This window comes from Neofelis nebulosa, chromosome 4 (genome assembly GCF_028018385.1).
Source record: "Neofelis nebulosa isolate mNeoNeb1 chromosome 4, mNeoNeb1.pri, whole genome shotgun sequence".
NCBI classification, from domain to species: Eukaryota; Metazoa; Chordata; class Mammalia; order Carnivora; family Felidae; genus Neofelis; species Neofelis nebulosa.
Genome location: NC_080785.1, coordinates 50,927,914 through 50,937,664, shown reverse-complemented (window position 1 = coordinate 50,937,664; position 9,751 = coordinate 50,927,914). Strand labels below are relative to the sequence as shown.

Here is a 9,751-nt window from a genome sequence, read left to right as displayed (position 1 = left end):
TTGCTACTTGGAATCTTTTCTGCCACCATGTAAAGGAGCCTGGGCTAGCCTGGGGGACGGTGAGAGCTACATGGCTGTCATGCCAGCTGACACAGAACACCTCCCATCCTGTGAGGGAAGATTTCTCAGACCACATTCAGCTTGGCCTAGCCAGCCCAGACCAGAAGAGTTCCCAACCCCCACAGAACAGTGGGAAATAATCCATTAAATTTAGGTATGGTTTTTTAGTCAGAAAAATTGCATGGATAAATGGGGTTCTTCCTAAAGAATCTTCTTCTTTGACATTATAACGAGCAGAAAAGATGAAGGAACCTGTGACACAGAGCAAGATTTTACAGAACAGCTTCTAAAAGAAATTGGAAAGAGGAAAGCAAAGGGACAATTACGGAGAGGGAAACAAAAGACAATATAACTGACACATCCAGAATTTGGTCTTTAAAATAAAAGCTGGGGGCACCTGGGTGGCTCAGTCGGTTAAGCGCCCAACTTCAGGTCAGATCATGATCTCATGGTTCATGAGTTCAAGCCCTGCGTTGAGCTCTGTGCTGACAGCTCAGAGCCCGGAGCCTGATTCAGATTCTGTGTCTCCCTCTCTCTCTGCCCCTCCCTGACTCAAGCTCTGGCTCTGGCTCTCTCTCTCTCTTTCAAAAATAAACAAATGTTTAAAAAATTAACTAATTAATTAATTAATTGAAAGTCAGCCAGGAATCTACAAATTTTCAGTTCATGCATCAACAGTCTTACATGCTACAGTAATGGACAACTGGACAACCTCAGTTTAGATGAGTAGATCATTAAATTGTGCGCATCATTTTATAATACTAAGGTAGGAAAATTATTTGATATTTCTGGAAAAATTTGCACCAAGAAGGGGAGAAATGAAAAGGATCGTAGTATTTTACATAACAAAAATTATTCAGATTATCTTATTTCCTTGAGTCTTCTAGTTAATCAAGAATATGTATATTTTTTTTTAATTTATTTATTTATTTCGAGAGAGAGAGGGATTGAAAGCCCACATGCAAATGCAAGCAAGAAGAGGAGCAGAGAAACAGAGAGAGAGAGAATCCCAAGCAGGTTCTGAATGCTGTCAGTGCAAAGCCTGATGCGGGGCTTGAACCCCACGAACCGTGAGATCATGATCTGCACTGAAATCAAGAGTCAAACGCAGAACCAACTGAGCCACCCAGGTGCCCCCAAGAATATATTATAATTAATAGATTGCTCTCAACAGGTCTCAGGACCTTTCTACTTGCTCTTCTGTCTGTAACACTCTTCCCCTGTGCATTTCCATGCTTCAAATGTCACCTTCTGGTGATGCTTTTCCTGACCACCCTTTTTGAATTGTAAACTATCTCCTATTTCCTTTCCCTGCTTTATTTTTCTTTGTACTTAAAAACCTCCCACGTACTACATAACTTACTTACTTGTTTGGCTTAGACCTCTCCCCCACTAGAATGTAAATTTCACGAACACAGGGACTTTTTTCTGTTTTTCTCATTGTTGTGTTCTAAACACCCAAAAAACTGACAGGCTCATGGTGGGCCCTCCATAAATATTCACTGATTCCTTCGTCATTGCATTGCTCTTTGGTGTTGTATCAGCGGATACCTGTGGTTTTCATTGCCAAAACAAAACAAAACACACTGTGACCTAGATATGGTATCCTGTTCACAGCAGTAGTCAATACGTTCAAAAAGAGGTAAAACTTCAGTAGGAACCAAGCCACTTGCTCAGAGAATCATAAGGAAATAGAGAACTGCAAAACTCCTGTGATGATCTGTTTGTGCCCTGAAGCATGAGATTCTATTACCTTTATCTTAATATTCATAACTGCAGTATTATGACTAGTCATAAAATTATCTAGCCCTTTCTAATTCACCCATTGACTAAATCTATGACCTCCCAGGGTAGTAAATTCCACAGGTTGGCCATACACTGGGTGAAGAAATATTTTCCTTATGCTTTTTTTACTCTACATTTGTATCAGCCATTAATTTTGCAAAATGAGTGACCCTTGTCTTAATAGTTGGAAGACACAAAATTACGTAAATTGAGCCTGCAATAAGGATGTCATCTTAGTCATTTTGTATGGTCGTGTTCCATGTATCATGTGAACATGTGGCTGTGTTCAAAGGGTAGAAATAGCTAATTGTGCTCCCGTTAGGCTTTTACCTTCTTAGGCGTACAGAAAGGACATGTCAGAATAGAGATAAAGGGAAAAGGAGAAAAGGAAAACAAATAAACAAGGAACAAGGAACACTATCCAGATTGCAGATCACTATCGTTCTACTTGGGTTCTTTAAAATTACTATGGCCGAAGATGATAAGGAAAATTGATGCAATCAGTTTGAAAGCTGAGTTTTTCCTGGGCAACCATAACAAGCATTTGACTACTTCTATCCCTTAGGTTAGAAGCAAACGAAAGGATTTGTTCTTGACAGGATCTTATTCTTAAGGCTAAGGTTGCCTTTAAAACCTATTAACAAAGTCTTTTCTAACACAATGACTGCATGGGATTTGGGTGTGTGTGTCGTTTTTCACAGGCTGTAGTCCGTTTTCGTTGAAATGGGTAAGGTCAGCTAATAAGGGGCAGTCTACTGCCCACTGCATGATTAATCAGGTTGGGGGCCTCAGTGGGATTCAGCCTTGGAATAAAAAGGGATTGTTTGTTTGTTTGTTTATGTATTTTTTCATCTTTTAGCTTTGGCAGTTCAGAAGAACGTTACTCATTGTACTCATTACAAATTTTTGTAAGAACACAAGATTCTCCATTATTTAAGGTTAGACGTCTAACTAAGTCTTGTAGGGATTACATACAGTTTTAATAGAGAGCCAGAAATGGTAGACATATGGGTGTGAGACGGTGAAGCATTTTGGCACCTAGGGTTTTTAGGAGATGAGAAGCGTGCCCACTGAAAAACAGTTAATATTGCAAATTATAATACACTGTTTATCAATATCTATGCGTGTTGGCACACATGCATTAGAAAAAAAATCAGCGTAGCTGAAAAGGATTTTGCAATCATCTGGTACAATGTGAACATTTTACAAAAGAAGAAATGAGAGCTAGAGAAGAGATGTATTCATGATAACAGAGCGACGTAGTGGAAAGCACAAAGGTCAGGCAATAGTGCTGGCTTCCATCAATGGCCAACAATTGGGGTCTCCATCATATCTTCAAGAGGAGGACCTTTTGACATGTGACCAAAGGCTGGTCACTTCAAGATTCCATTCCAGGCCAGAGGAATGTGCTCCTCTTTCTCAAGATCTGGAACACCAAAAGGACTACTTCACTTTGGGCATAATCAGTCAGAAAAGCAACTTCTAAATGTACAAGGCAAGGGTTGCGCTCGCACCCCTTCCTTTGTGACCCCCTGCCCCAACCTCAGCTAAAAGATGACCAGAGTAACTACAGTCTTTTCAGTAGTGCACCTTCAGTGCATATGACAACACTGATGAGAATGTTGATCAAATACCTACTAAAATATTACTTCCAAACCCACATGATTCCAGTTTTCTTTACACTTTGGCACATAATTATAACTTTAGGTCACATATTATGAGTCTGGCCGGAGGCTTGGAATCATGCCACTGTTGCTTCCACTATTACTAATTCTCTATTCTTTAGAGATATTTTTATGCTTTGTGCGTCATTCTGTCACATGGAGTATGTTGTAATGAGTATATTTATGAGTCCAGCCATTGGGAGTGGGGACTGATGTATTATGTAGCCTTGCACCTCGTGTGCAGCTGAATTATAACGCAGACCTTAACAGCCAAGAAGTCTGTGTTCAGAGAAAAAAAAAAAAAGAATTTCCAAACATAAACCATGTTCTTGGCACTAGCCTCGAATACTGGACATTCATAACCCACAAATGCCCAGACTATAAATTTGCAAGTTGCATTAATATGGCAGTAAAAGTCACTCTTCTGAAAGCTGCACTTGTAAAATATTTATAAATTCACATGGTTGTTCCTGGCAAATAACTACATCTGTCAGCTCTGTCTTTTTGCTCCCAAAGCAGCGGAGTTGTGTCCTGTGTAATTCACGATATGTTCATAAAAAATTATTTTGGAAAACTCAAGATGGAAGATATTTTGTTCTAGGGGGAAATATATCTGCTCCTTCAATGGTTTGTGTTACTGTTTGATCTCCTGAGATTTTTTTCTCATCAAGACTTTTTCTCTGAACAAGTTTTCCTTTTATTGGACTTATCTAGTTTCCAAATTAGCAAGCTAACTCCTATGGGGTTGTCTTAAAAATCCCATATTAATATGTGCAACACAGTGGACTTTTTCAGTCCCGAGGTCAATATGTATCAGTGCCATATGATGAAGAAATGTTCTAGGTATATTATTATCTCCCTACAGTATTTAGGAGACATTTATGTAGGGAGATGTCCATATAGACTGTCCAGATAGTTGTTTGTTTGTGTATTTTTAAGATAGGAGAAAAATAAAAAGAGAAGAGACACCAGATTACATTTTCATACAGATGTATGCCATCTAGGGTTATTCTTTTCAGCGTCTTGTTTCTGAAAAACACAGACAAACAAACAAAAAAAATGCCCTCTGAAATCACACCTACGAACAGGCTGAATACTTGACAACAAAATGGGCCACTGTATTTACGTTTATATAATTTTTACGGACATCTAGCTTTTCCTTCCCTCTTCTCCAACAAAAGAAAAAAAGGATTTAGATTGTTTCTAATTGCAATAGATTTGCTATACAGACAGAAGAGTTAAAGGTGAGATCAAAAATATAAAACACCATGTAATACTATGGTCCTTATTAACTTTTTCTGGATAAAAAAGTTACTTCTGCATCCCCTTCAGAATCTGGTGAAAACTTTGGGTTCTTTCTACAGAAAAATACATACACAACACACACACCTTTGCATACAAATTCAGATGTTCAGAGACCACCAATACTATTTCATAGACGACCAGAGAGGAAGGAGAAAGAAACTGTGTATCCGAAAATTGGAAGAAAATTATCAGTACCACTAGGCATAGAATTTAACTCTAATCTTTGTAACACGGCAAAAAGGAAAATTCAATGGGTTGTGTAGATCTCAGTGTTTAATAGAGGAATACACACCAGGTTTTCAGGAGACACATTTTAAGAGGAAGTTGTCAGGTAGATGGATCTTTGATTAATAATTAAACATTCAATGAACAATGTCTTTAACAGCAGTTTTACAAAGGTGTAAACCTATTTTTCACGTGGCCATTTCTACATTGTTCCCTTAATAAATCCTGAGGATATCCTTATTAAATAGTAATTTTTATGAGCGGTTACACCAACTGAGCCTAGGTAATCTGGCTTCTGTATCTGACCTGACATAGCAGAGAGTGATTTTCCTCTAGAGAAAGCTCCAGTATTCATAAGGCACAATGTGTCCGCAGTGGCCTTCCCTGAACTACACCTAGAAACTGCAGCCTCGGCAGGGCCTCTGGGAAACTGTCCAGATTCACCGACCCACATACCTGGTGGGCCTCCGTGGAAAGAAGGTAACTCTAAGCAAGCAACAGATACATGACTTTAAGAGGTAGAACTAAAAACTACAAATAGGTCAGAGTGGGACTGAAGTCTTGTCTGCCGTGATTTCTGCACATTGTGGGGAACTGTATGGTTTATGTGTTGATCTTTTCTCAGCCAGAAAGCTGTGCCAGTCAGGCATATCACCTGGGAACGGGAGAGAACTGATTTTGGACCAACTCATCCATCACCAAGGAAAAGAGATGCTGGTCAGGGAATTGCAAAGCTAAGGAAGGAAGAGTATTATTAGATCACTAGCTGGAAATGGATTGCCTGATTATATTGACCCATCAAACACTATTCTGGTGATTAGCAGCCCAAATCATACACATGTACATATAATTTTTTTCAAAGAGATTGCCACCTAAGCTTCATTAAAGCACTACGGCATGATGCCTTACCAAGTCAGAAGAGCACAATTTCTTGATCAGATACTTAAGACAGAAAGACCTGGTATCATCTGTGTAAATAAGGTCAGAACAGCTATTGTTTCCCTCCACACATAGAGGGTGGGTTTGGAGATTTGCTTTGTGGCATTCAGTCAATTTTGTTCCAACATTTGGGCCTGGAGGGCCTGGGCTGCATGTTCATACCAGTGCTTGGGGCATATTCAGGGGCTAGAAAAGTTTAAGAGCAGCAGCCTTCTCCAGAACTTTCTGTTGAGTGACATCTGGGGTAAATTAAGTTTCTGTTCAGTCTTGGCTTTGGCTACAGATGTGGAGGTGTAAATGTGCTTTCCAGGAACAGTAGATTATATGGTCATGATGTAGACCACTTTTATTAGGAGCTCAAGTACCACATTTCCAGAAATATGAAGAATGACAGCAAGGAAAAAAGCCTTTAGAGCTTAAATTACAACCACATCTAATGAACTCAGAGGTGTTTTTCACTTACCAGGGTATTGCTTTTCAACTCCTGTAGCTTAAATGAATCTAGTGATCATAACAGTAAATATGGGTTCCAGAGGTATCCCAAGAGGTATCATTAGTCACATATTACATCCTTTTCTAATTTGTACACTTTCCATGTTTCAGGGTTTCACAGGACTGCTGAAACCTCCAGAATTTCATGTTTCCCTCAGCAGTCTACAATAACCCTTAGTCTGAATGACATGTATTATTTCCTCAGCAAACATGTGATGTGGGAAGCTTAGTAAAAGATTTATTATAAGAAACGGCTCGATGTTTTATTTCCTCCCTTAATTGAATACATTATTGCTCTGTGTTTAGAAATGCTGTGTTGATGTATTACACCTTGGAACAACTATGCGCATGCCATCTGCGGCAGGAAGGTTTATTAGACTACAAATCAGGATACAGATGTTGGCGGGAAAGCTATGTATGCTAAGTCATGATACATTACAGCACATTTTAAATCTGTAAACCGTGGTGGTCCAGCAGGTTTTTATTTTTTAAAAAATTAGATATTGGTACTTATGAAAATGAAGGAACTAGAAACCCTCTCTTTCATCACACAGACGATAGGTAAAGTGATAAGCCGCTGGGGTGGTTGCTATGTCCCTGCAGACGGGAAAAAGGACTAAGTAACTTCAAAAGAAAAATCTCACCTTCTTACCCCTTAATACTAGCTTTAAGATCCATATTTAAAGTCAGCACTCAGAAGCAAATGAGCAGATACATCTTTCGGAAGTGTAAATGATCACATATTTATTGATCCATTTCACAAATTTAAATTTTCATCCATTTATTCAAAGAGCATTTATTGAGTACCTGTTACTTGCTAGGTGATACTGTGCTCTGGGGTTTTATTAAAATGAGACTCACTTGTATTATTTTGATGCAAGAGGAGCTGTTGTTCCAACTATTTCAAGTTCAGTCCTCATAATGGACAAGCTGCCTCCAGAAAGTTTACAAGAATATACCAACTACTTCACTGGTCAAAAGGATTAACAGGCTAGAGCTTGGCCAGGGCAGCCGCCAGAATTGCTTTCCTGAGAGATGATGTGATTCTCTTCCATTGGATTCTCAAAAATATAACTCAGTTGTATCAATCTTAAATAAATAAAATCCAGGATGCTCACCCTTTCAAGAGGGATTAGTGTTCTGCAGATCAATTGATCTTCTGCACGCTTCTTAAAGTATCTGGGGGAAGCATTAACAACACTTTGTTCTGATCTACTTGCCGGTCATCCAAGGCTCTTCCAGCTCTCCATAAATACATTTGTGTTTTATTCATCATGCTTATTCTGTAATAAAGACCTAACATTACTGGCATTTACAACTGGGAGGCTGAAGACTTTTAAAAGTTAGATTAGAGGGGTGCCTGGGTGGCTCGGTCAGTTAAGCTTCCAACTTCGGCGCAGGTCATGATCTCACGGTTTGTGGGTTCGAGCCCCGTGTCGGACTCCATGCTGACAGCTCAGAACCTGGAGCCTGCTTTGGATTCTGTGTCTCCCTCTCTCTGTCCCTCCCCTGCTCGCCCCCCACCTCAAAAATAAATAAACGTTTAAAAAAATTTTTTAATGAGATTATATATGCCCTTTAAGTATGGTATAGATTTTCGAAACAAAGTGGTCTTTTTTTTCCCTGGAAATATTCAGAAGAGAGTTTGCCTTTGGTTGGGCAGCACAGGCAAATGCAACAATTCAAGAGACCACTATAAAAATGCACATGTCACCACCACAAAAAGGAGAACATCTTACTTTCTCTTAAGCAGAGTTAAATGGGTGATTATTATTAACCATCTATTACATTTGAATAACAGTTAAGTTTCATGGCACTGTCACACGCAGTGTCTCATTTTTCACAAAGGAGGGTATGTATTCATCCATTCCTCAAACTTTCATGAATGCCTACTAGGTGCCAGTCATCTGACTCTGTACTAGGGACACTATGGTGAATAAGACACATTCTCAGCAAGCTTACTTTCTGGTTGAAGAGTAAGATATAAGCCATTAGATCGTTCTAACATGTATAAAGCAGATATGATGAAGTATTGAAACAACACAAGCTAGCTTCATTTTACAGAAAAACAAACTGCGCGGTACTAATGTTAACAGCCTAGGATAGTTTTAAAAGTTAAATGAGAAATTGTATGTACCTAACACAATGTCAGCCCATAGTAAGCACTCCATAAATGTTATTGCTAAAGAGGTAGCATGAGTAACAGGAGCATGGCCTCTGTCAAACTTTTTGTCTTGAATCCTGGCTCTGACACCTCTTACTTGTGTGGCCTTGGGAGATTAATAGAATCAATCTAGGTCTCAGTTTCCCCAGGACTAAGATGGGAATACCAAGTGTACCATTTACTAGGGTTGTTATTGTGAGGATTAATTTGACGTACATGCTCAAAAAATGGTATGCATAGTAAAGATCAAAGCTGGGAGGAGGTCTGAAAACTTTCAATCACACCAAACCCCTAGTTGACTTCTCACAAAATAAAGACATTATGAGCGTAAAGATCGACAGGCCCTTAAGTTTTACTATGGCAGAGGAGAGCCCCCTGCAAAGAGTTCAAGACGGGAGAAGGCAGCAAAGGATATTTAGCATCTTGGGGATTTAGGGAAAAACTGGCCCAAAAGAGAGAGAGAGCATGGCACCAGTAAGGGTTGGGTAATGGGACTTGGGTGGGAGTCAGAGTGGACACAACAGAGAGAAATGGCTTTAAGAAGAGAGGAGGGATATGTCATCCACACGTCTTGTATTCTTCTGGCACTAGGTGAGAAACAATCTTTCTAATATGTCTGATCCATATTTTGTAAGTGAGGACATTATTTTTTATTAAATAACTCCTAAAATGTTATGAATGGAACTTAACTAAGTAAGAGTATCCAAAATACACCAATAATGACCTTTGAAGATATCTGATAGAAATATGGGCTCTTTGGGGCGCCTGGGTTCTCAGTCAGTTAAGTGTCTGACCCTTCATTTGGGTTCAGGTCACGATCTCACCTTCATGAGATTGAGCCCCATGTTGGACTCTGCACTGACAGCACAGAGCCTGCCTGGGATTCTCTGTCTCCCTGTCTCTCTGCTACTTTCCTCGCCTTCCCCCAAAATAAACAGATAAACTTAAAAAAAAGAAATATAGGGGTGCCTGGGTGGTTCAGTCAGTTAAGCCTCTGACTTTGATTTTGGCTCAGGTCCTGATCTCACAGTTTGGGAGTTTGAGCTCCATATCAGGCTCTCTGCTGTCAGTGCAGAGCCCTCTTTGGATCATCTGTGCCCTTCTCTCTCTGCTCCTC

At 39.6% G+C, this 9,751-nt stretch overlaps 1 long non-coding RNA gene across 1 annotated transcript in view; it reads right to left on the bottom strand.

The window, feature by feature from the left end:
* Positions 1-2,803: 2,803 nt before the first annotated feature.
* The window catches only part of LOC131509238 (uncharacterized), a 129,278-nt gene continuing 122,330 nt past the window's right edge, over positions 2,804-9,751 (bottom strand). The window contains exon 5 of the long non-coding RNA XR_009260384.1: positions 2,804-3,271. This is a non-coding gene — a long non-coding RNA (uncharacterized LOC131509238). The remainder of the gene's footprint in view (positions 3,272-9,751) is intronic.